This window comes from Entelurus aequoreus, linkage group LG13 (genome assembly GCF_033978785.1).
Source record: "Entelurus aequoreus isolate RoL-2023_Sb linkage group LG13, RoL_Eaeq_v1.1, whole genome shotgun sequence".
NCBI classification, from domain to species: domain Eukaryota; kingdom Metazoa; phylum Chordata; class Actinopteri; order Syngnathiformes; family Syngnathidae; genus Entelurus; species Entelurus aequoreus.
In genome coordinates this window covers 20,974,259-20,997,859 of record NC_084743.1, presented here as the reverse complement: position 1 = coordinate 20,997,859, position 23,601 = coordinate 20,974,259, and the positions used below count along the sequence as shown (strand labels likewise).

General features: G+C 35.4%; 1 protein-coding gene across 2 annotated transcripts in view; it reads right to left on the bottom strand.

Moving 5' to 3' along the window:
- Positions 1–23,601, bottom strand: part of LOC133663243 (collagen alpha-2(V) chain-like) — a 90,000-nt gene that overhangs the window by 65,950 nt on the left and 449 nt on the right. Inside the window, exon 1 of one of the 2 annotated variants that reach the window (XM_062067568.1) lies at positions 7,851–7,959. The exons of the other annotated variant lie outside the window; for it this stretch is intronic. The gene's annotated coding sequence lies outside the window, so the exon portion shown is untranslated. Of the gene's footprint in view, positions 1–7,850; positions 7,960–23,601 lie in introns of those variants that run through there. 2 annotated transcript variants of the gene reach the window in all.

Sequence of the window (23,601 nt, the reverse complement as noted above, 5' to 3'; positions counted from 1 at the left end):
CCCCAATTCCAACCCTTGATGCTGAGTGCCAAGCAGGGAGGTAATGGGTCCCATTTTTATAGTCTTTGGTATGACCCGGCCGGGGTTTGAACTCACAACCTACCGATCTGGCAGTGTCTTTAAGGTTTATTGGCGCTCTGTACTTCTCCCTACGTCCGTGTACAACTCCGTACAGCGGCGTTTTAAAAAGTCATACATTTTACTTTTTGTAACCGATACAGATAATTTTAAAGCATTTATCGGCCGATAATATCGGCAGTCCGATATTATCGGACATCTCTAGTGCGTACACTTTGAACACAATACAAATGCTATAAAGTACTGTATATCAAGAGCTGAACTGTGCTGTATACACTGCTTTGCCAACACGCAAAAGCCAGTATGGTGACCTCACAAACAGTCAGAAATCACCAAAATCCTGAACTTTAACAACCATATTGCTACAATGATAAATGGTAAATGGGTTATACTTGTATAGCGCTTTTCTACCTTCAAGGTACTCAAAGCGCTTTGACACTATTTCCACATTCACCCATTCACACACACATTCACACACTGATGGCGGGAGCTGCCATGCAAGGCGCTAACCACGACCCATCAGGAACAAGGGTGAAGTGTCTTGCTCAAGGACACAATGGACGTGACGAGGTTGGTAAAAGGTGGGGATTGAACCAGGAACCCTCAGGTTGCCGGCATTGCCGGCACGGCCACTCGCCCGACTGCGTCACGCCGGCCTCGGACTCATCACAATTAAAACTTGCAGTGGTGCGATTCTCCCGTACTATTAATGTACTCTGCGCAAATAGTCTTTTTTTTTAACTCCAAAGTGAGTTTCAGGGACTGATATTTACTTAAAAAATTGGAAAAAACTTGTCAAAAGGCGAAAAAACCCAGGGAAAATAAGCACAAACGCTTAAGCGCCGGGTAGTGAGTGAGTAATGTACTGCAATGTACAGCAAGTGATATGAAGGGCTCCGCCTCCTCACTAAAATTTGGCGCCCTGCTTTTTGCCTGCAGGCGCAAGTCAAAATGAATGATCGAAATGGTCGTACAAAGAGACATGGATCGCACACAGAGGCACATTTGATCTAAAAGTTTATAAATCGAAAAGTTCGCAAATGGAAGGGTTACACTGTATATAAATACATATATATATATATATATATATATATATATATATATATATATATATATATATATACCGTACAGGCGAAAAGTTTGGACAGACCTTCTCATTCAAAGTGTTTTCTTTATTTTCATGACTATTTACATTGTAGATTGTCACTGAAGGCATCAAAACTATGAATGAACACCTGTGGAGTTATGTACTTAACAAAAAAAAAGTGAAATAACTGAAAACATGTTTTATATATTCTAGTTTCTTCAAAATAGCCACCCTTTGCTCTGATTACTGCTTTGCACCCTCTTGGCATTCTCTCAATGAGCTTCAAGAGGTGGTCACCTGTAATGGTTTTCACTTCACAGGTGTGCCTTATCAGGGTTGATTAGTGGAATTTCTTGCTTTATCAATGGGGTTGGGACCAACTCAGTGGCCTAGTGGTTAGAGTGTCCTCCCTGAGATCGGTAGGTTGTGAGTTCAAACCTTGGCCGTGTCATACCAAAGACTATAAAGATGGGACTCATTACATCCCTGCTTGGCACTCAGCATCAAGGGCTGGAATTGGGGGTTAAATCACCAAAAATTATTTCCGGCCGCGGCCACCGCTGCTGCTCACTGCTCCCCTCACCTCCCAGGGGGTGATCAAGGGTGATGGGTCAAATGCAGAGAATAATTTCGCCATACCTTGTGTGTGTGAGACAATCATTGGTATTTTAACTTTTAACTTTATCAGTTGTGTTGTGAATGAGAAGGTGTGTCCAAACGTTTGGCATGTACTGTATATTAAAAATAAAAATAAAATAAAATTTAAAAATGTGATAAAACATTTGAAAAATTGAATAAATCCACAAATAAAAATGAAAAAAAAAGTCTGTTTTGATACTGTTTAGTTCCCTGGGAAATGGTCGGAGACGATTCCGCTTGCTTACAGCAAGTTGCTCTTTGTGTTGCCCAAATTGCTGTCATTTTTATGTTTTCACCGTTATTGTAGAGGCGCGCAACATTGTTATGATATTATTGTGTATAATACTGTATCTATAATAATACATTGTAAATGATGTCTTATATATATATATATATATATATATATATATATATATATATATATATATATATATATATATATATATATATATATATATATATATATATACATATATATATATATATTAGGGCTGCAACAACTAATCGATTAAAATCGATTATAAAAATTATAAAAATAGTTGCAGATTAATTTAGTCATCGATTCGTTGGATCTATGCTATGTGCATGCGCACAGGCTTTAAAAAAAAATAAAAAAATTTAAATAAACCTTTATTTATAAACTGCAACATGTACAAACAGCTGATAAACAATAATCAAAATGAGTATGGTGCCAGTATGCTGTTTTTTAAAATAAAATACTGGAAAGGATAGACATGTAGTTTGTCTCTTTTATCCGATTATTAATCGATTAATCGAAGTAATAACCGACAGATTAATCGATTATCAAATTAATCATTAGTTGCAGCCCTAATATATATATATATATATATATATATATATATATATATATATATATATATATATATATATATATATATATATATATATATATATATATGTATGTATGCATAGTGCTTTGCTGGCTTGTTGCCAGCATTAGCTGTAAATATTACTTGGTTTAATAAGTGGAGTCAAAAAAAGGGGGTTGGCTCACTTTTCTCGACATCAATCAAGCTGCAGCTCCAGGGGGACTTATCAGACATTTAGCACTTTCTCTCGGCACCAAACAGATCCCTTGATGTTTCGTGCGGCTCGCTTTTTGTTTTTGCAAAAGATCCAACCAGAGACATGATGAGGTGAAAGGTCAACACTGTGCTGCATCTCAGTGCGTTTACTGTGGTCATAGCAAGCATATAATAGTAACGATGTTTGCATTTGCAGGTGTTTACACAAATAGATTAGACTCAAACCGCAATTAAGGATCGAGCACCGATTTGTAATACACGTTATCAATAAAACATCTTGTGACCCAGCCAAAAAAGTTCATAAGACTGAATACAAACACAATGATAAAGACTGTAAGTTCACGTGTAAACCACAAATGACAAGCCGGAGCCACAACATGTCTTACCAAAGGAAATTCCGCTTTAAGTGAACTTCCCTTGCTGGAGTTTAGCCAAACTACCAGAATGGAATTTCATTGGTGGCTACAGTTTATGTCTGCCCTCTCCTCTTTGCGCTCTGTGCATCGTCCCAATCAGTGCTCCCCATCATGAAGCCGAGTCTTATGTCAATACACTAAGTCCCCCTAAGTCAGGAGTCCCCGACCTCTTTTGCACCGATTCAACATAGGCATTATTTTCATGTACCTTCCTCGTGTGGCAGATAAATCCTTAAAAAAAAAGTGCTTGAAAAAAATACAACTCGCCAAAAATACTGTTTTACTCCTTTTCGCTAGCTTGTTGGCTTATTTTTGTATCTGATGCCTTATACATTATATGTCCATGTCGAGGAAAAAGAGCGTAGATATACATTAAAATCAGATATACTTTTATATTCATATTTGTGCAATATTTCATACATATAGTAGAAAAGTATGCTTTTTTTTCGGTGCAATAATGTAAACACTAGGGCTGTGAATCTTTAGGTACCACACGATTCTATTTGATTCTTGGGGGTAACGATTAGATTCTTGATTCAAAATCAATACTTTTTTTTTTAATAACGTTCGATGTTTTGATTAACTACATTCCTCCATAAAATAGATAAACAGCTGTGATAAATGTCTTGTATTACTTAAAAGAAATCTGGTTTTCTTTAATAAAATTATACCCAAACAGTTAATAAAGTCAAATACGAATAAGGCAACAAAAGAAGTATCCAACACTTCTCTTTTTTAAAGAAAATAGTGGCATCGACATCAACAATATGAGTTGCCTGAATTTTTTTTAATCGATTAAGAATTGTGACAAATAAGAATCGCAACTAATTTGAAAATATATTTTTTTCCATATACATTTTTTTTTAAATAAATAAATAAAACTTTTTTTTTTAAATAATAATTTTTTTTTTTAAATCTATTTTTTTTTTATAAAGAAAAATAAAAACTTGGTTTTGAATTTTTTTTTATTCGATTAAGAATTGTGACAAATAAGAATCGCAACTTATTTTAAAATATATTTTTTTCCAAATAAATTTAAATAAAAAATATAGTATATATATATATATTTTTTTTTTTTTTTTAAACAATTTTTTACTAAAACTTTTTTTTTTAAATACAAAAATAAATAAATCGATTTTTTTAAAACATCTGTTAATGCTGACTGGTGCAACAGAGCTATGTGCGAGATGCGTGTTTCAAAAATTTAGCACACTTGCACTTTGCCGTTTGTTTTATGCACTTTAACTGCTATGGTGACTTTATTCTTGCTCTCTCCTGAGCTGAGGTCATGCAGCAACCCCCTGTTTTATTTTATTTGTATTATTATGCGATGAGATGGCGACTTGTCCAGGGTGTACCCCGCCTTCCGCCCGATTGTAGCTGAGTTAGGCTCCAGCGCCCCCCGCGACCCCGAAGGGAATAAGCCATACAAAATGGATGGATGGATGGATTGTATTATTATATCTTAGTCTGGGTATTTTATTGTACTGTCTAACTGAACTTTTTATGGACCTTGTTGTGTATACCATCAACCTGCCAAGGACTTGGCTACACTTTAAAATCTGCCTTTGGCTACAATCTGGCACATTTACATGTTATATGTTCGCTAATGTTCATTGTCCCATGTAAAAACGATATAACAGATGGCGACTTCTCGTGTCGGAGAAAATGTGATCGTTTATTAATTATTTAATGATTTTGTGTGGGCCACTGCCTAAATGCCTTAAATCCCATTCATAGAAACACTATAGAAATCCCTACAAGCTTTAATGTAACCCAGGATATAATCAGGGATATTCAACTAAAGTGTTTTGGGGGCCACATTTCCAGAAAGCTATTAGTCGTAGTTTCAATATTCCGGAAAAACCAGCGTCCTCTAAAGTAGACATTTGGTTTTGGTCTATTTATTTTGTCACAGTTACCGGAGAGCTCTGTCACAGATCATCTCTATGATAGCACTCTAGTGTTTATAAGAATCTGCAGCAAAAATGTGAGTCTTTCACAAGTTTTTTTTTAACTGAACGGGCCACCGGTTGAATAGCCTAAATGATGAAAAAGAGAGGACCTAAGATTGAACCTTGAGGAACACCACTAGTATAACTAAAGACGTTGAACAAATGACTGGATCTGAAGTAAACAAGCTACAGCAACACCTTAGTTAGATATCCATCCATCCATCCATTTTCTACCGCTTATTCCCTTCGGGGTCGCGGGGGGCGTTGGAGCCTATCTCAGCTACAATCGGGCGGAAGGCGGCGTAAACCCTGGACAAGTCGCCACCTCATCACAGGGCCAACACAGATAGACAGACAACATTCACACTCACATTCACACACTAGGGCCAATTTAGTGTTGCCAATCAACCTATCCCCAGGTGCATGTCTTGGGAGGTGGGAGGAAGCCGGAGGAACCCACGCAGTCACGGGTAGGACATGCAAAAAAAAAAAGGAGAGGACTTAAAGGGGTGCCTTGAGTAACGCCTCGGTTATGTAAATCGCAAGTTTGGGCAAGTTTGGGTATCGGACTGTCTGATTGAGGCGGTCCGCTCCCTGTATGATCAGTGTCAGAGCTTGGTCCGCATTGCCGGCAGTAAGTCGGACCTGTTTCCAGTGAGGGTTGGACTCCGCCAAGGCTGCCCTTTGTCACCGATTCTGTTCATAACTTTTATGGACAGAATTTCTAGGCGCAGTCAGGGCGTTGAGGGGATCCGTTTTGGTGGCTGCAGAATTAGGTCTCTGCTTTTTGCAGATGATGTGGTCCTGATGGCTTCATCTGGCCAGGATCTTCAGCTCTCACTGGATCGGTTCGCAGCCGAGTGTGAAGCGACTGGGAAGAGAATCAGCACCTCCAAGTCTGAGTCCATGGTTCTCGCCCGGAAAAGTGTGGAGTGCCATTTTAGGGTTGGGGAGGAGACCTTGTCCCATGTGGAGGAGTTAAAGTACCTCGGAGTCTTGTTCATGAGTGAGGGAAGAGTGGATCGTGAGATCGACAGGCGGATCGGTGCGGCGTCTTCAGTAATGCGAACTCTTTATCGATCCGTTGTGGTGGAGAAAGTGCTGAGCCGAAAGGCAAAGCTCTCAATTTACCGGTCGATCTACGTCCCCATCCTCACCTATGGTCATGAGCTTTGGGTTATGACCGAAAGGACAAGATCACGGGTACAAGCACCCGAAATGAGTTTCCTCCACCGGGTGGCGGGGCTCTCCCTTAGAGATAGGGTGAGAAACTCTGCCATCCAGGAGGAGCGCAAAGTAAAACTGGAGGAGCCAGATGAGGTGGTTTGGGCAACTGGTCAGGATACCACCCGAACGCCTCCCTAGTGAGGTGTTTAGGGCACATCCGACCGGTAGGAGGCCACGGGGAAGAACCAGGACACATTGGAAAGACTCTCCAAGCTAGCCTGGGATCACCTCGGGATCCCCCGGGAGGAGCTGGACGAAGTGGCTGGGGAGAGGGAAGTCTGGGCTTCTCTGCTTCGGCTGCTTCCCCCGCGACCCGACCTCAGATAAGCGGAAGAAGATGGATGGATGGAAGTTTGGGCCCCAGTGTTCTAAGGTTAAAATGTCAATGCAAAGATCTGCCAATGTGTTTACTCTAGTCCAAGTTCCTTCAGTGGTTTTTGGAATTTGCTGCAAAAATGTTTGCCGTCCTAAGTTTTGAACTGAACTCGGGGGGCCGGCATGGTGTCATTGACGCCAGTTGAATAACCCTAGAGTACAGCAACGCCTGAGTAAAAACACGAAGTTGATCAATGAAAAAGTTTTTACTACGCAATCATTTCTGTAAAACTAGGTGCTCTGGGGTATATTTGAAGACAGTAAGATATTTCATGTGGATGTCGCTCTAAATCAGTTTTTATTCTTCTTCTTCTGGATCTGAAGCTCCTTTTTTTTTATTCATCCTTCTGAACTAACTCCTCTGCGGCAGTGTGAGAAGTGATTGTGTGGGAACACCGATAGACCCACTAGTGCGTACAATAGAACTACTGTGTTGAAAGAATGCATCACTTCCTTCCATCTCTACTCGACATCACTGTACTTGCCACACAACAACACAGCTAATTCCTACTTTGGATGACGTTGCATTATATGTTTATTTAAAAAAATTTTATGTAGACATTTCTTTTTGCAATAAGTCATTAACCCTTAGAGCAAATTAAGAGCCGGGGGACAGACATTCCCAAATAATGTTTTTAGATCTTTAAGATGGAAACTGTAGCTGCCATTATGATGTGCAGTGATGTTTTCAAATGACCGTAAGTCTTGAACTAGACCAGGGGTTGGCAACCCAAAATGTTGAAAGAGCCATGTTGGACCAAAAATACAAAAACAAATCTGTCTGGAGCCACAAAAAATTAAAAGCCATGTTACATACAGATAGTGTGTCATGAAATATCAATTAAATTAAGAGGACTTAAAGGAAACTAAATGAGCTCAAATATACGTACAAATGAGGCATAATGATGCAATATGTACATATAGCTAGCCTAAATAGCATGTCAGCATCGATTAGCTTGCAGTCATGCAGTGACCAAATATGTCTGATTAGCACTCCACCCAAGTCAATAACATCAACAAAACTCACCTTTGTTCCTTCACGCACAACGTTAACAGTTTGGTGGACAAAATGAGACAGAAAAAGAAGTGGCATAAAACACGTCGGAGAAAGTTATTTGTAAACAAACTAGGGTGAGTTCAAGGACCGCCAAAATTAGTAGGACAAAACGGCGCTCGCCAAATACTCGAATCAGTGAAGCATGGTTAATACAAACTGTGTGCTTTATAACAATTAGGGAGGTTTGTGTCATGTTTGTCCTCGTACAGAAACCATATTAACACAAAAAATATAGTTTTCCATATTTCATAAATTTTTTAAAAAGCTTCAGAGAGCCACTAGAGCGGCGCTAAAGAGCCGCATGCGGCTCTAGAGCCCCGAACTATACAAAGTATTTAAATGGTTGGAATTTGCGCTTATGCATGATATACTAGTTACTATGGTAATCTAATTAGTTACTATGGTAATGTAAGTCCCAGCAGCTCAGACGAGGCACCAAGCAGTGTGGGTGGGGAGCGTTTCCACAGAGTGTTTCCAGAGCGGCCAGCCTGGGTGTCAGGGACAGATGTGGAAGGAGATTTTTACAACAAAGTTCTAAAGCTAAGTGCTATATCAGATATATCAGATAGTAGGTGAGGGTTTTTTTTACCCTTCGCGGTCATATTTCGCTGTGTTTATTGCGTAAAATATGTCGATCGAGAGGGGGTGTGACGTTCATATGTTGTCAATATTTAGTGTTTTATCGTTCATAGTTAATATTGTAAATCCCACATTCTTTATTTTTATGTACATTCTGGGTGTCTCATTCAGTAAAAAAAATTAAAATTCCATTCAGTTTAAGGCGGTCTGTCATAACGTTTTTAGCATTCAATCAGACATTATCATAAGCTTTTGTATTAGTGTTCCTAAAAATAGACATACCGGCCCCCAGACACATTTTTTATACACAGTAAAAACAACAACCCTATACATTACCGTAAAAAAACTAGCAGCTCAGTCGCCAAAATTCTATTGCAAATAAACTATGATATTGTTTTTCCATTTACAGTAATACACTGTAAAAACCACAACCTTAGATTTTACGACAAAAAAATGGCAGTTCAGTCGACAGAATGTTACCTTAAAAAAGCTATGATACAATTTTCCTATTTCACATTTTTTTCTCTAAATTTGGCCCCTCCAGTCAAAATAATTGCCCAGAGGAAAACTGCACTATCATCCACAATCCTTATGCGAGACATGAATATGTCTTTCCCTTTTCTGTGCATTCTAAACAGTAAAAACATGCTAGTAAGGGGTGGCCAACAATGGGGGTGATGCTGTAAGTATGTACCTACTGTAATGTAAGAAAACGAGCACATTCATGATAATGTGTAATATTTACAGTATTTTGGTCATTTTTTATCATTTTTGTAACTTCCCAGAGCGCATAGCAACAAACGCAACAACAACACAGCGAGCACTTTCTGTGTTTGCTGCCACTAATAGCAGACTGTGAGAGCCTTGTAGCGTCACCGGGAAGCCGACGGATGGGATGGTTGTATGTTCCGGCACTTGCACTCTCTTTGAGCTGCTGAATTCGGATTAAAATGTAACTCCACAGCTAACAAAATAATGCTTCCTCGCAATGTTGCCATTGTGTTATGCTGCTTTCTATTTGTTTAGAGCCAAGTAGAGAGATAAATGATAAATAAATGGGTTATACTTGTATAGCGCTTTTCTCCCTTCAAGGTACTCAAAGCGCTTTGACAGTATTTCCACATTTTACCCATTCACACACACATTCACACACTGATGGCGGGAGCTGCCATGCAAGGCGCTAACCAGCAGCCATCAGGAGCAAGGGTGAAGTGTCTTGCCCAAGGACACAACGGACGTGACTAGGAAGGTAGAAGGTGGGGATTGAACCCCAGTAACCAGCAACACTCCGATTGCTGGCACAGCCACTCTACCAACTTCGCCACGCCGTCGCCATGTTGCATCAAGTTAGTAGCGTGTGGATGTTCTAAGTTGACCAACCACAACCTTCTACTACAGTGTTTTTCAACCTTTTTTGAGCCAAGGCACACTTTTTGCGTCGAAAAAATGCGGAGCCACACCACCAGCAGAAATCATTAAAAAACGAAACTCAGTTGACAGTAAAAAGTCGTTCTCGCAATTGTTGGATATGACTTTAAACCATACGGGGTTTTTTTTGCTGTTTTCCTGTGTGTAGTGTTTTAGTTCTTGTCTTGCGCTCCTATTTTGGTGGCTTTTTCTCTTATTTTGGATTTTTTTTTGTAGCAGTTTCATGTCTTCCTTTGAGCAATATTTCCCGCATTTACTAAACAACTGAATATTTCAGTTGTTTTTATCCGTCTATGTGGGGACATTGTTGACTGTCATGTCATGTACGGCTATACATTGTGGACGCCATCTTTGCTCCACAGTAAGTCTTTGCTGTCGTCCAGCATTCTGTTTTTGTTTACTTTGTAGCCAGTTCAGTTTTAGTTTCATTCTGCATAGCCTTCCCTAAGCCTTTTCTTAGGGGCACTCACTTTTTGTTTGGTTTAGGCATTAGACACATTTTTACCTGCACACTGCCTCCCGCTGTTTCCGACATCTACAAAGCAATTAGCTACCGGCTGCCACCTACTGATATGGAAGAGTATTACACGGTTACTCTGCCGAGCTCTAGACAGCACCGACACTCAACAACAACACATCATTTGCAGACTATAATTAATGGTTTGCAAAAAATATTGTTTAACCCAAATAGGTGAAATTAGATAATCTCCCACGGCACACCAGACTGTATCACAGTGGTTGAAAAACACTGTTCTACTATACAGGTAAGATGCATGATTTATAATGTGGTGTCAAAGCCCTTTGATTACTTTGAAGGTAGAAATCCATTTACCATATTTAGCATTTCAGTTCCTCCAAACATGGCCTAGTTGATGCTAGTCATTGATATTTTGTCCCGTTCTATTAAAAGACATCTACCGTAAAAAAAAAAAAAATCTGGATTTGTAGGTCTTTTTTATCTCTCTACTGTAATGCAAGTTTGCGCCAATATTTTTGCTTGAAAAACAGGGGGAAAACCTTGTTCTCAAAGTGGTCGCAATGACTTTGACATGTGTTCACCTGACATAATCGAACATCTGACATAGTAATAATACAGCATGACGATGACAGAAAGGAAGCGCACGGTTGTAGGTGAAGAAATATGAAACACTGGGGATTCATGCGCCGTGAGTGTCCATGTCAAACATCCAGGAGGACGATAATAATTATGTTGGCTGAAAATGAATAGTTTAGGGGACAGGTGTCAAAGTCAATATACTACTATATATGGCCTGGAAATGAAAAGGGTCAATGGGGTACTTTCCCATTTTGACAGGAAAAAAATACATGTCCTGCATGCAATTGCATATGTTTTCAACTTTAATATTATCCAATACTGTAACAAATATTATACGTTCATACATTGCAAACATATCTTGTTGGAATAAAAATGTATATCCATCAAATTGTACATTGTAGAAATGACATTAGATTTTACTGGAAAAGAAAACTTACAATTACCTTGAAAAAACTTTTTTTTTATTTACAGAAAAACCCTGGATATTACGGTATAAAACAGTCGCCAAAACTTTACTGTTAAAAAAAAAACTCCTGTGATATTGTTTTTCCATTTGCATTATTACAATTAAAAAACAAAAAACGGAAATGTTACAGTAAAATCATGACAGCTTAGTTGCTAGAATTTTACCATTAAAAAAAACTGGGGTACAGTTTTTCCATGAATGCACCGTAAAGCCAACCATCATAGATTATACCGTAAAAAATTGACAAATCAGTCACCAGAATTTTACCTTTGTAAAAACAGTGCTATTTTTTTCTTCCATCTACAGTAAGATATTGTAAAAACAACAAATATAGATTTTATGGTAAAACATAACAGTAATACACCGTAAAGAAAACAACTGTAGATTTTAAGGTAAAAAAACAACTTGCGGATCAGTCGCCAGGATTCTACCTCGAAAAAATTGTGGTACATTTTTTATTTATTTACAGTAATACACAGTAAAAACAACAACCCTATACATTACGGTAAAAAACTAGCAGCTCAGTTGCCAAAATTCTATTGCAAATAAACTATGATATTGTTTTTCCATTTACAGTAATACACTGTAAAAACAAAGGCAGTTCAGTCGACAGAATTTTACCTTAAAAAAGCTATGATACAATTGTCATATTTAGAGTAATACACCGTAAAAACAACAGTCATAGATTTTACGGTAAAAAAAACTGACAGCTAAGTCGCCAGAATTCTATCTTAAGAAAATGTAATATAGTTTTTCCATTTTCATGAATACACCGTAAAAACAACAACCTTAGATTTTACAGCAAAAAAACAATGTAGTAAGTGGAAGCTCAGTCGCTGGAATTTTACTTAAAAAAAAAAAACACGATGCAATTTTTCGATTTTTTCTATTTAAAAAAAAAAGTATATTTTGATACTGTTTAGTGGTCGTTGACAATTCCGCTTGCTTACAGCAAGTTGCTCTTTGTGTTGCCCAAATTGTGTTTGTTGTGCTGTCATTTTTATGTTTGCACCGTTATTGTTGAGGCGCTCAACATTGTTATGATATTATTGTGTATAATATAATTAATAATACATTGTAAATTGCGTTTAATATATATTAAAAATCAAATCAAATAAATAAAAATCTAATGAAAAATATAGAAAAATCTATATTTACACAAATAAATATGCAAGCATTTTAGATTTTACACTGTTGAGTTCCCTAGGAAATGGTCAGAAATAGATCGTAAAAACAACAACTGTATATATGACATAAAAACTGGCAGCTCAGTCTGCAGAATTTTAGCGTAAAAACAGTAATATTGACAGACTCTACAAACAACAACCGCAAATTTTACGGTAAAAAACTGGCAGCTCAGTCACCAAAAGCATGACGTTAAAAAAAAATGTGTATATTTTTTTCTATTTATAATAATATGCTGTAAAAAAATAAAATACTACCTAAATTTTACGGTAAAATTGAGCTGCCAGTTTTTGACCGAAATATCAACTTTTAATTTTTTTTTTTTTACAGTGTACATAAAAAGTTTATATTAGTCAAATGCAAATCAAGAGGTGAATCATCACACATGTATTTTTATAAAAAAATATTCACTTTTACAAACGTCTCTGTGGAGGTCTTGCTTCTCCGGGTTCTTTGGACCACCAACCACGGACATGACAGCTGCGTTCAGGGTTTTGAACAATGTTTTATTTTTCAATAAACTGTCCTTTTTGTCCTTTTCAGCCATGTCAAATTCTTTACTCGCTCTCGCTCACGCCTCCCCACAGTCTCTTAATGAAAACAAGTTTGACAGCCTTGCTTTTGAAGTACAGTGTATGCCCCATGGGTTGCTGTATTCGTTCAAGTGCAAAAGTACTGTACTGTAAAGTACTGTGAAAAATTCTTATGTCAAGGATGCGGTAACAACCAAGTGAAAGTCATGTCATTTTTTTCCCCACACAAAAATGCTCACCAAGGACCAGGAGCACTGCGAAAAGTCAGTGTTCAAAAACAAGAAAAAAAATACAAAAATTAGGGGTATTTTATTTGAACTAAGCACAATTATCTGCCAATAGAACAAGAAAATTCGGCTTGTCAAGACTTTCCAAAACAAGTAAAATTAGCTAACCTTACTGAACCCAAAAATACCTTAAAATAAGTATATTCTCACTAATAACAAGTGCACTTTTCTTGGTAGAAAAAAAAAGAGACCTTTTTGCTCAATAAGTTGAAAAATATTCTTAAATGAAGTAAATGCTAGTGTCATTATCTTGACATAAAGATATGCGCTCGGCATCATGATTTTTTTTTTCATGCTTGAAGTAAGAAATTATTACTTTAAAAAAGTAGTTTTATACTTGTGAGTGTTGATGACACAGCTTTGCAACAGTTGATATTCTAGTTTCAAGCATGTTTTACTCAATATAGGCCATAAAATCTCTGCAGTAATATCTTACTGAGATCATTTAGGACCAAAACCCTTAAAACAAGTAAAACACTCGAACATAAAATCTGCTTAGTGAGAAAAAGTATCTTATCAGACAGAAAATAAGCAAATATCACCCTTATTTGAGATATTTAATATTACTTAGATTTCAGTTTTTGCAGTGAGGCGCTACCCTTCACTTGTAAAAAGGCTTTTTTCAGCAGAAAAAAACCTGAAGACGTCGTCCACATCACTAACCTTCGTGGCCCACCAACAGCCGGGCCACTCCACTCCACTCCACTCGCCCTCTGCAGTTGTAACACACACAACCGTACTACAACGTAGAATTTAGGTCGGACCGCAACCTACAATTATGGGCTGCAGGCACCATTTTGTGGCATGCAGCAAAGTGAGCCCGACGTGAGTGACAGTGAATATTATCCCACGTACAACAAGCACTTTAAACATTTATGTCATATAATTTGTGAGGGGTTACATGTGACAAAGTATATACAATGCCCTACAAAGCGTTTTTTTGTTGTTGTTTTTTTCTTAAGTTGTCTTCACCTCGACAACTTTTTGAACCAATGTGGATCATGACCCACATTATTGTGTCACAGAGCGTGACACAATCGGAAATCGGAAGGTCAAAACAATTACAGGGAGGACGTGTGCAGAATCAAAGACCTGCCGACCAACGCAGGGTAAAGACCTCCAGATGTCCTGGAATACACCCTTGTAATGCCAACTATAGAGGGCGGGACTATTCAACTTCATCATGAAGAGGGCCACAGTTTCAGGGGCCAGACATCGAAATGTGGATGATTTGCGAGAAAGTGCCTGGGAGACTTGTTGTAGATTGCGTTTACTTAATCGCAAAGTAAACACATCGGCTCTCACGCTGCACTGTCATTAAATTCATTATTCTGTTAACAGCATGAAGAAACAGAAGCTCCAGAAGTTTTGTTGAGGATTGAATTCTTCTTCTTTTATTATTATTATTATTTTATTATTTTATTATTATTATTATTATTATTTATTATTATTTATTATTATTATTTTTGTATTATTATTATTATTATTATTTATTCTTCTTCTTTTGAATTATTTTCTTTCCTTCGTTTTACTTCTTTACACTTCTTCCTCCGTTTTATGTTTGTAAGACCGAAAACAAAGTAAACGTTACAAAAGTATAACGTCCATTGTGTACCGTATTTTTTCGGATTATAAGTCGCTCCAATGTATAAGTCGCACCGGCCGAAAATGCATAGTAAAGAAGGAAAAAAACATATGTAAGTCGCACTCGAGTATAAGTCGCATTTTTGGGGGAAATTTATTTTGATAGACATTTGAAAGGCAATTTAAAATAAATATAGAACAACAGGCTGAATAAGTGTACGTTTATGATGCATACACAACGAACTGAGAATGTGCTGATATACGCTTAGTCTCTTACGTGAATGAGATAAACAATATTATTTGATATTTCACTGTAATGTGTTAATAATTTCACACACAAGTCACTCCAGATTATAAACGCACACCCCCAGGCCAAACTGTGAAAAAAACTGCGATTTATAATCCGAAAAATACGGTATTTTACGTAAATAATGTCCCTACGCAAAAATAGGTTTGGTGTTATTACATTCACACAATAAACTACATATGTTTGACATTAAACATTACCTGCGTCAAACATTGCACACAATGTATGTGACTCATCACGATTAAACCTAAATTCATTATTGCCCTCTACTGGTCAAATGTAGTCTTACATGTATTCAGATAGGCTATGCTTGCCAAAGTTTATGTGGATTTCTATCGTTGTTGCTGCTTGTCAAGAACATAAAAATAAATTGCGAAAATTGGACATTAAACAACGACTGAACAACAAAGTATGAATGTTCTCGGGTCATTGTTTCCTGTAGGGCCTTTTAAGCGACGGACACAATATATATACGTATATATATATGTATATAACAAGGACATTAACACATCCGACACGTACGTAGGATTAACCGAGGGAGAATTCAAAGCCAGATAGAACAATCACAAAGCTTCTTTCAGAAACCAAAGCCTGCTGAATACTACAGAACTCAGCAAACACATTTGGAACCTCAAAGACAATATTGTTGAATATTCAATAACATGGCAAATTCTTGCATCCAGCACACCTTACAAAAGTGGTAATAAAAGATGCAACCTATGCTTAAAAGAGAAACTGTTTATTATATACTGCCCAGACCTGTCATCCCTCAACAAGCGCAGCGAGATTGTATCAGCATGCCGTCACAGAAGGAAACACCTCCTAGGTAACACATGAGCCAATCACCACGCCCCTTCGCCTGCCTGTACCCACCCGCTCTGTGCCCTATATAAACCATGGTATGTGAATGCTTCTATTAAAATCTCCTGATGATTGAGGGAACCCCTCATGAAACAGGCCTGTAGAGATGAAGTAGTCTTGTGATTTTTTCCCACACATACATATATATATATATATATATATATATATATATATACACAAACGTTTGTATATATATATATATATATATATATATATATATATATATATATATATATATATATATATATATATATATATATATATATATATATATATATATATATATATATATATATATAATATGTACATATATATACAATATATATGTATATATATATATATATATATATATATATATATATATATATATATATATATATATATATATATATATATATATATATATATATATGTATATATATATATATATATACGTATTTATATTGTGTCCGTCGCTTAAAAGGCCCTACAGTAAACAATGACCCGAGAACATTCATACTTTGTTGTTCAGTCGTTGTTTAATGTCTAATTTTCGCAATTTATTTTTATTTTTTTTCAGGGTTGAATGAGTAGTCTTCTTCTACTCACTCCACTCCACAAAGCGGCTTGAAGATGATCTGTAAAACATCATCTATGCAACATTTTGACCAAATAACCACCATCACATGTTATGTAGAGCACAAGGAAGTGTTTTACATTTAGAAAAAAATTATAATAATATGACTACTTTAATTCGCCTTATATATGAAAAAGATTGAAAATAGTCCATTCATCGGCAGTGCGCCTTATAATCCGGAAAATACGGTATTTAAGTTTAAATTCTGGACAATTTATATTGAATACCAAGTGTGTGTATTGGTTTTAGAGTGGGATTTGGCCCTTGTGCAGAAGACCCGGAATTTGGTGCTCGCCCTCTGTATGCAGTTAAGAGTCCACATCTTGCAAGTTGTTCACTTCTATCGGCCATTTTAGGTTGTCCTCTTTCAACATATCTGCACAGCAAAGGGGCCTAGCCTGTAATATTTTCCATATAGGGCCAATGCGAGCGTTTCCACATCTGGAAGCCATCCCTCTCGCGCCCAAAAAGCCTTCTTTTTTTTTTTGCTGACTGCAATCATTTCATTTCCAAGAGTTTTCCCATGAAGCTTTGGTCCTGGTCGACAATTGTTGTTTGGCCATCAAGACCACCAAACATCAGGTAACCCAGTTTAAGGTAAAAGTGCTATAGGGTGAGACACTCTTAAGAGTGGAAGAAGAGAGGCGTGCAATCAAGTCATAGCTGAAAAATGCAGCATGTGGTTCTAATCTAAGCCGTCTGTGGACCTGCTTGGGTTCTCATGTTTGGACAGAACCGCTTTGGTGGAAAGCAGAGCAGTTGTTGCGATGTCAGTGACGTGGCAAACACAAATTGAAACCACTCGGAAGGCGGAGTGACCCCCATGTTGATTTTACTGATTTGCAATAGCAGATTAGTAAAGCAGTTTTGTAATTCTCCCCAAATAAAGAAAGTTGATTTTTGTGGTTATTTTCTGTGATGGTTTTCACAGTTTTACAGTAGTTTTTTTTAATCACTTCAGAATCATGTTTTAAACACGTAGCTAAATGTGTTACTACTTCTACCAGCAGCTATAGTGACCCTAAGATACGACGGGCCTATAGTCATTGCAAATGTAATTTTTTTATTGCAATTTTTTAAATAATTTAACACTACAAGCGGTAGAAAATGGATGGATGAAGGGAGTTCCCCAGGAAATGGTCAGAGACAATTCGGCTTGCTTACAGCAAGTTGCTCTTTGTATTGCATTGTCTCTAATATTCATAATAATATATTGTAAATTATATTCAATATATATTAAAAATGGAAAAAATAAAAAACATATACAAATGTAATAAAAACATTTTTTTCTGAGGTGGTACTTGGTGAAAGAAGCTGGCTAACCACTGTTTAAGCGGAATAAATTATATTTAATATGTATTTAAAAATGGGAAATAAATACATCTTAAAAATATAATAGCAAATTATAAAGAAATATATACATTACTATTTAAAAACGTAATAAAAAACTGTAAAAAAAAAAAAAAAAGAATAAATACACAAAAAAAATAAAAAATAAAAATGATATTTTGATACTGTTTAGTGGTCGGAGACAATTCCGCTTGCTTACAGCAAGTTGCTCTTTGTGTTGCATTGTTTCTAATATTCATATAATATATTGTAAATTATATTCAATATATATTTAATATAGAAAAAAAAACTTTTAAAAATGTAATAAAACCATTTTTTTCTGAGGTGGTACTTGGTGAAAGATGCTTGGGAACCACTGTTTCAGCGGAATAAATTATATTTAATATGTATTTAAAAATGGAAAATAAATACATCTTAAAATTATAATTGCAAATTATACAAAAATATATAAATTACTTTTTATAAATAGTTGATTTATATAGGCTAGTAAGGTAAAGTTTTGTACCTGACAAGTTTCGGCTATCTTGCTTCTGCAGCCTTCCTCAGAGGTGTCTTGTCAGGTACAAAACTTTACCTTACTAGCCTATATAAATCAACTATTTATAAATACACATTAGTAGGCTAAATGAACCTCTTTAACATATATAAATTACTATTTAAAAACGTAATAAAAAACTGTAAAAAAAAAATTTTAAAAAAATACATACACAAATACAAATGAAAAAAATCAATCAATCAATCAATCAATGTTTATTTATATAGCCCTAAATCACAAGTGTCTCAAAGGGCTGTACAAGCCACAACGACATCCTCGGTACAGAGCCCACATACGGGCAAGGAAAAACTCACCCCAGTGGGACGTCGGCAAATGACTATGAGAAAATAAGTATATTTTGATATTGTTTAGTGGTTGGAGACAATTGTAAATTATATTCAATACATATTTAAAATAGAAAAAAAAAACATTTACAAATGTAATAAAACCATTTTTTTCTGAGGTGGTACTTGGTGAAAGAAGCTTGGGAACCACTGTTTAAGCGGAATAAATTAAATTTATTATGAATTTAAAAATGGAAAATAGATACATCTTAAAATTATAATTGCAAATTATACAGAAATATATAAATTACTATTTAAAAACGTAATACAACACTGTAAAAAAATAAAAATAAATACACAAATAAAAATGAAAAAGAAATCATATTTTGATACTGTTTAGTGGTCGGACACAATTCCGCTTGCTTACAGCAAGTTGCTCTTTGTGTTGCCCAAATTGTGTTTGTTGTGCTGTCATTTTTATGTCTGCACCGTTATTGTTGAGGTGCTCAACATTGTTATGATATTATTGTGAAGTGAAGTGAATTATATTTATATAGCGCTTTTCTCAAGTGACTCAAAGCGCTTTACATAGTGAAACCCAATATCTAAGTTACATTTTTAAACCAGTGTGGGTGGCACTGGGAGCAGGTGGGTAAAGTGTCTTGCCCAAGGACACAACGGCAGTAACTAGGATGGCGGAAGCGGGGATTGAACCTGCAACCCTGAAGTTGCTGGCACGGCCGCTCTACCAATCGAGCTATACCGCCCCATATTGTGTATAATATATATATTTTTATGATTGCACCGTTATTGTAGAGGCGCTCAACATTGTTATGATATTATTGTGTATAATATAATTAATAATATATTGTAAATTGTGTTTAATATAATGTATATAAAAAATATAATTAAATAAATAAAAATGTAATGAAAAATATAGAAAAATCTATATTTACACAAATAAATACGCAAGCATTTTAGATTTTACACTGTTGAGTTCCCTAGGAAATGGGTCAGAAACAGATGTGCTTGCTTACAGCAAGTTGCTCTTTGGGTTGCCATATGTGTGTTTGATGTGCTGTCATTTGTCTGTTATAATCAGTGAGTCTCAAACTGTGGTACGTGTACCAGTATTGTACCACTAGCGAAATCCATCTTGTGGTGCGCTATAGAATCACTTTGATTAAAGTGCAGTGTTTTATTTTCTTATATCCAAACACAGTGTTACTGTTCAAACCGTGTGTAATCTTGTTAAATAAAACCTCATTCTTGTTTTTAATGAATACTTAGGCCTACTGTATTTATTGTTGGTCTTAAAGCTGGTACTTGGAGAGACAATTTTTTTCTGAGGTGGTACTCGGTGAAATAAGCTTTAGAACCATTGTTTTAGTGGAATAAATGATATTTAGTATATATTTAAAATTTACAAATAAATACATCTTTAAAATATTATAGACAATTATAAAGAAATATATAAATGACTATTTAAAAACTTAATAAAAAAACTGTAAAAAAAATACACAAATGAAAATGCAAAAATTTTATATTTTGACACTGTTGAGTTCTCCAGGAAATGGTCGGAGACAATTATATATATATACACCGGTATATACAGTATATATATATATATACATATATATATATATATATATGTATCGAAAAAACACTGACTACAATAACGATGCAAACAAACAAATTACATCACAACAAACACCCATTAAACAAACACAAAGAGCAACTTACTGTAAGCAAGCAGAAATTATATTGTATTTTTTTAATATGTATATATGTATTTTAGTTTTTATATTTTTTATTTTATTATATATATATATATATATATATATATATATATATATATATATATATATATATATATATATATATATATATATATATATATATATATATATATATATATATATATATATATATATATATATATATATATATATAATAAAATACAATTAAACAAATAATATATATATATATATATAATAAAATGCAAAAAATACAAAATAAATATATATATATATATATATATATATATATATATATATATATATATATATATATATATATATATATATATATATATATACATATTAAAAAATACAATTCAAAATTGTAAGAAAACATTGTATTAAAAAAATAAAAAATAAAAAACAAATACAAAAATAAAATTAAAAATATGAGTGCTATAGTATATTTAGTTATTAGTTATTAGGGTGCACGGGCCACAATTACGCTGAACTATGAAGTTAGGTAGAGTGCCACTAAATAGGGGCCTGCGCCCCACGAGTTTGAGACCTCTGGTTTACAAATAAAAGCCATGGTCCCATATTGACAGTTTTATTTTCCCTTATCAAGACCATATACCCAAAACCTACTGTAAGAGTTTTCAAATATAAGGTAGTGAAGGTACTTTGAAGCAGATAATCTACGTTGGCGTCGCCATTTCCTACTCTGAGCCTATAAGTCTTTTGTGGGCTCCGCCATCCCCCCAAAAAGAGTCACGTGCAGGCAAACTGTCCACACATGTGCAAGCACATGACTTCCATCCACTGATACCGAGGAAAAAAAACTGAAGAAAATATTTAACATTCCCAGAAAACGTGGTTTGACTTCAAATTCCAGAAGGTTCCTCACAAATCTTTCCAGTTACCCTAAACACTTTTTTTTTGCTGATTATTCAAATTGACAGCGTGTCTCACCCACATTCGACCGCACCACACTTTTCCATCCTTACATGTTATTGACGTGGAGGAAAAACTGGTACTTTTGCTTCGTATTCTATTGTGCAGTGTTTCCAATCCAACAATAACCTCACACTGTTGAAGAGCTTCAACAGAGAATCGTCTGAAGTGCACCGTATTTTCCAATAGTTGCACAAAAAGGCATGTGTGAGTGAGACTTCCACAGTTTGAAAAAGAAGCAATCCACTCAACTGTTCCATGGAAAGATGCTCGCAAAGCCACATGAAGAAGAAGAGACAGAGGCTGGAAAAGTACATAACAGCAGCCTTGTATGAGCACCAATTGACACTAATAATTGTTGTATCTAATTTAAAAAAATGTTTATTAATTAAAAAATGTCATTTTAAATAGTCATTTATTTCAGAACCAGGGGGATCCATATCAAATTTTTAAAAAAAGCACTGAAACAACAATAAAACAAATAAACGCAATAGAAGCAGCAGAATAAAACAAAACAAAGAAAATTTAAAAATTACAAAAATAGCCACAATATTTAATGTACAGCATACAGGCCTGCTCACCAATGGATAAAAAGCTGACAAAACTGCAAATAAAGTTAGTTTGAACATTAAATGTATTGTTATTACATGGCCCTGTTATTAATTGTTGTTATTATTATTATTATTACTAATATTATTATTATTATAAAGTATCATTATACAATTATTTTTGAATAATTTTAAGTCATTTATTTTACAGCTTGAAAAAAACATAAAGAAGTAAATCTATGTAATAATTCAGAATTAGAAATTATTACATTGAACAACATATTGCAATGATTTAATATAAAAATTAATTATAAACAGCTACGTTTTAGTTTTTGTTAGAATAAGTAGGGTATCATTTTCTTATTTTTGTGATTTTTTTTCTTTAAAATAAATACATAATGTTGCTCACTAACGTGAGCTTTTGACAAAAAAAAAACAAACCCAACTAAAATAAACAATTAATATAATATTTAAAAAAAATGTTTTAATCATCAATTAAACCAGAAAAACATTATTTAAATTCAGATATTAACAGTGCTCAGGCCCCACTTATTTTTGTGAGGATTATATTTTAACTGAAATAAAACCACTAAACTCAACAATTAATATCATTTTTACACCATTTTTCATTTTTTTAATAAACCGGGCAATTGTTATTTAGACTTAGACTTAGACAAACTTTATTGATCCGCAAGGGACATTGTTCTACACAGTAGCTCAGTTACAAAGTATGGAAAGGGTAAGGATGGAAAGGATAATGCAGGTATACAATAGACAAAAAATGTACCATAGTATTAAATATATAATATGCATAGTATTTAAATCCACATATTAACAGGCTCCACTTATTTTCAAATAACATAGCTTTTTAAACTAAAACGTCGACCAAATTAATGAAAGACTGCACACAGCAGGCGTCCATCTAATGAACATTCCGGTGCTCTGAGAAGTCAGTGACATCATCTTCGGTAGGGAAAAAAAAAATAGTTTGTGACGTCTAGGGAACAAATTCTACTTAAAAAAAAATGGTGGAAGCGCAGGTCAAGTAAAAACAAGAACACTCAGGTGTTCCGGCTCCTTGGGTTGCCAGGTGAAGACATCATCACCCCCCCAAGTCCCCCTGCCGCTCCCCCCCCTCCCCAACTCCCCCCAGTTTCTCCCCTCCTCACGTTCCCTTCACATCTGCCCTGAATTAACATAGCGAGGCCAATGTTCCCTCTCTAGATGCAATGAGATGGTTTCTGCAGATGTACAGTGTAGTGCGCACCTCATGAATGTTCCACTGATGCAAACCACCGTCGGAGTCATGGAAAACCGCAAAGAGACTGGTTTCCCTTTGCATTTTTTCAAGAGGGGGGTGACGTCACCCGCAACGACTGACAGATGTCCAGACTTTTACAGCTTTTCC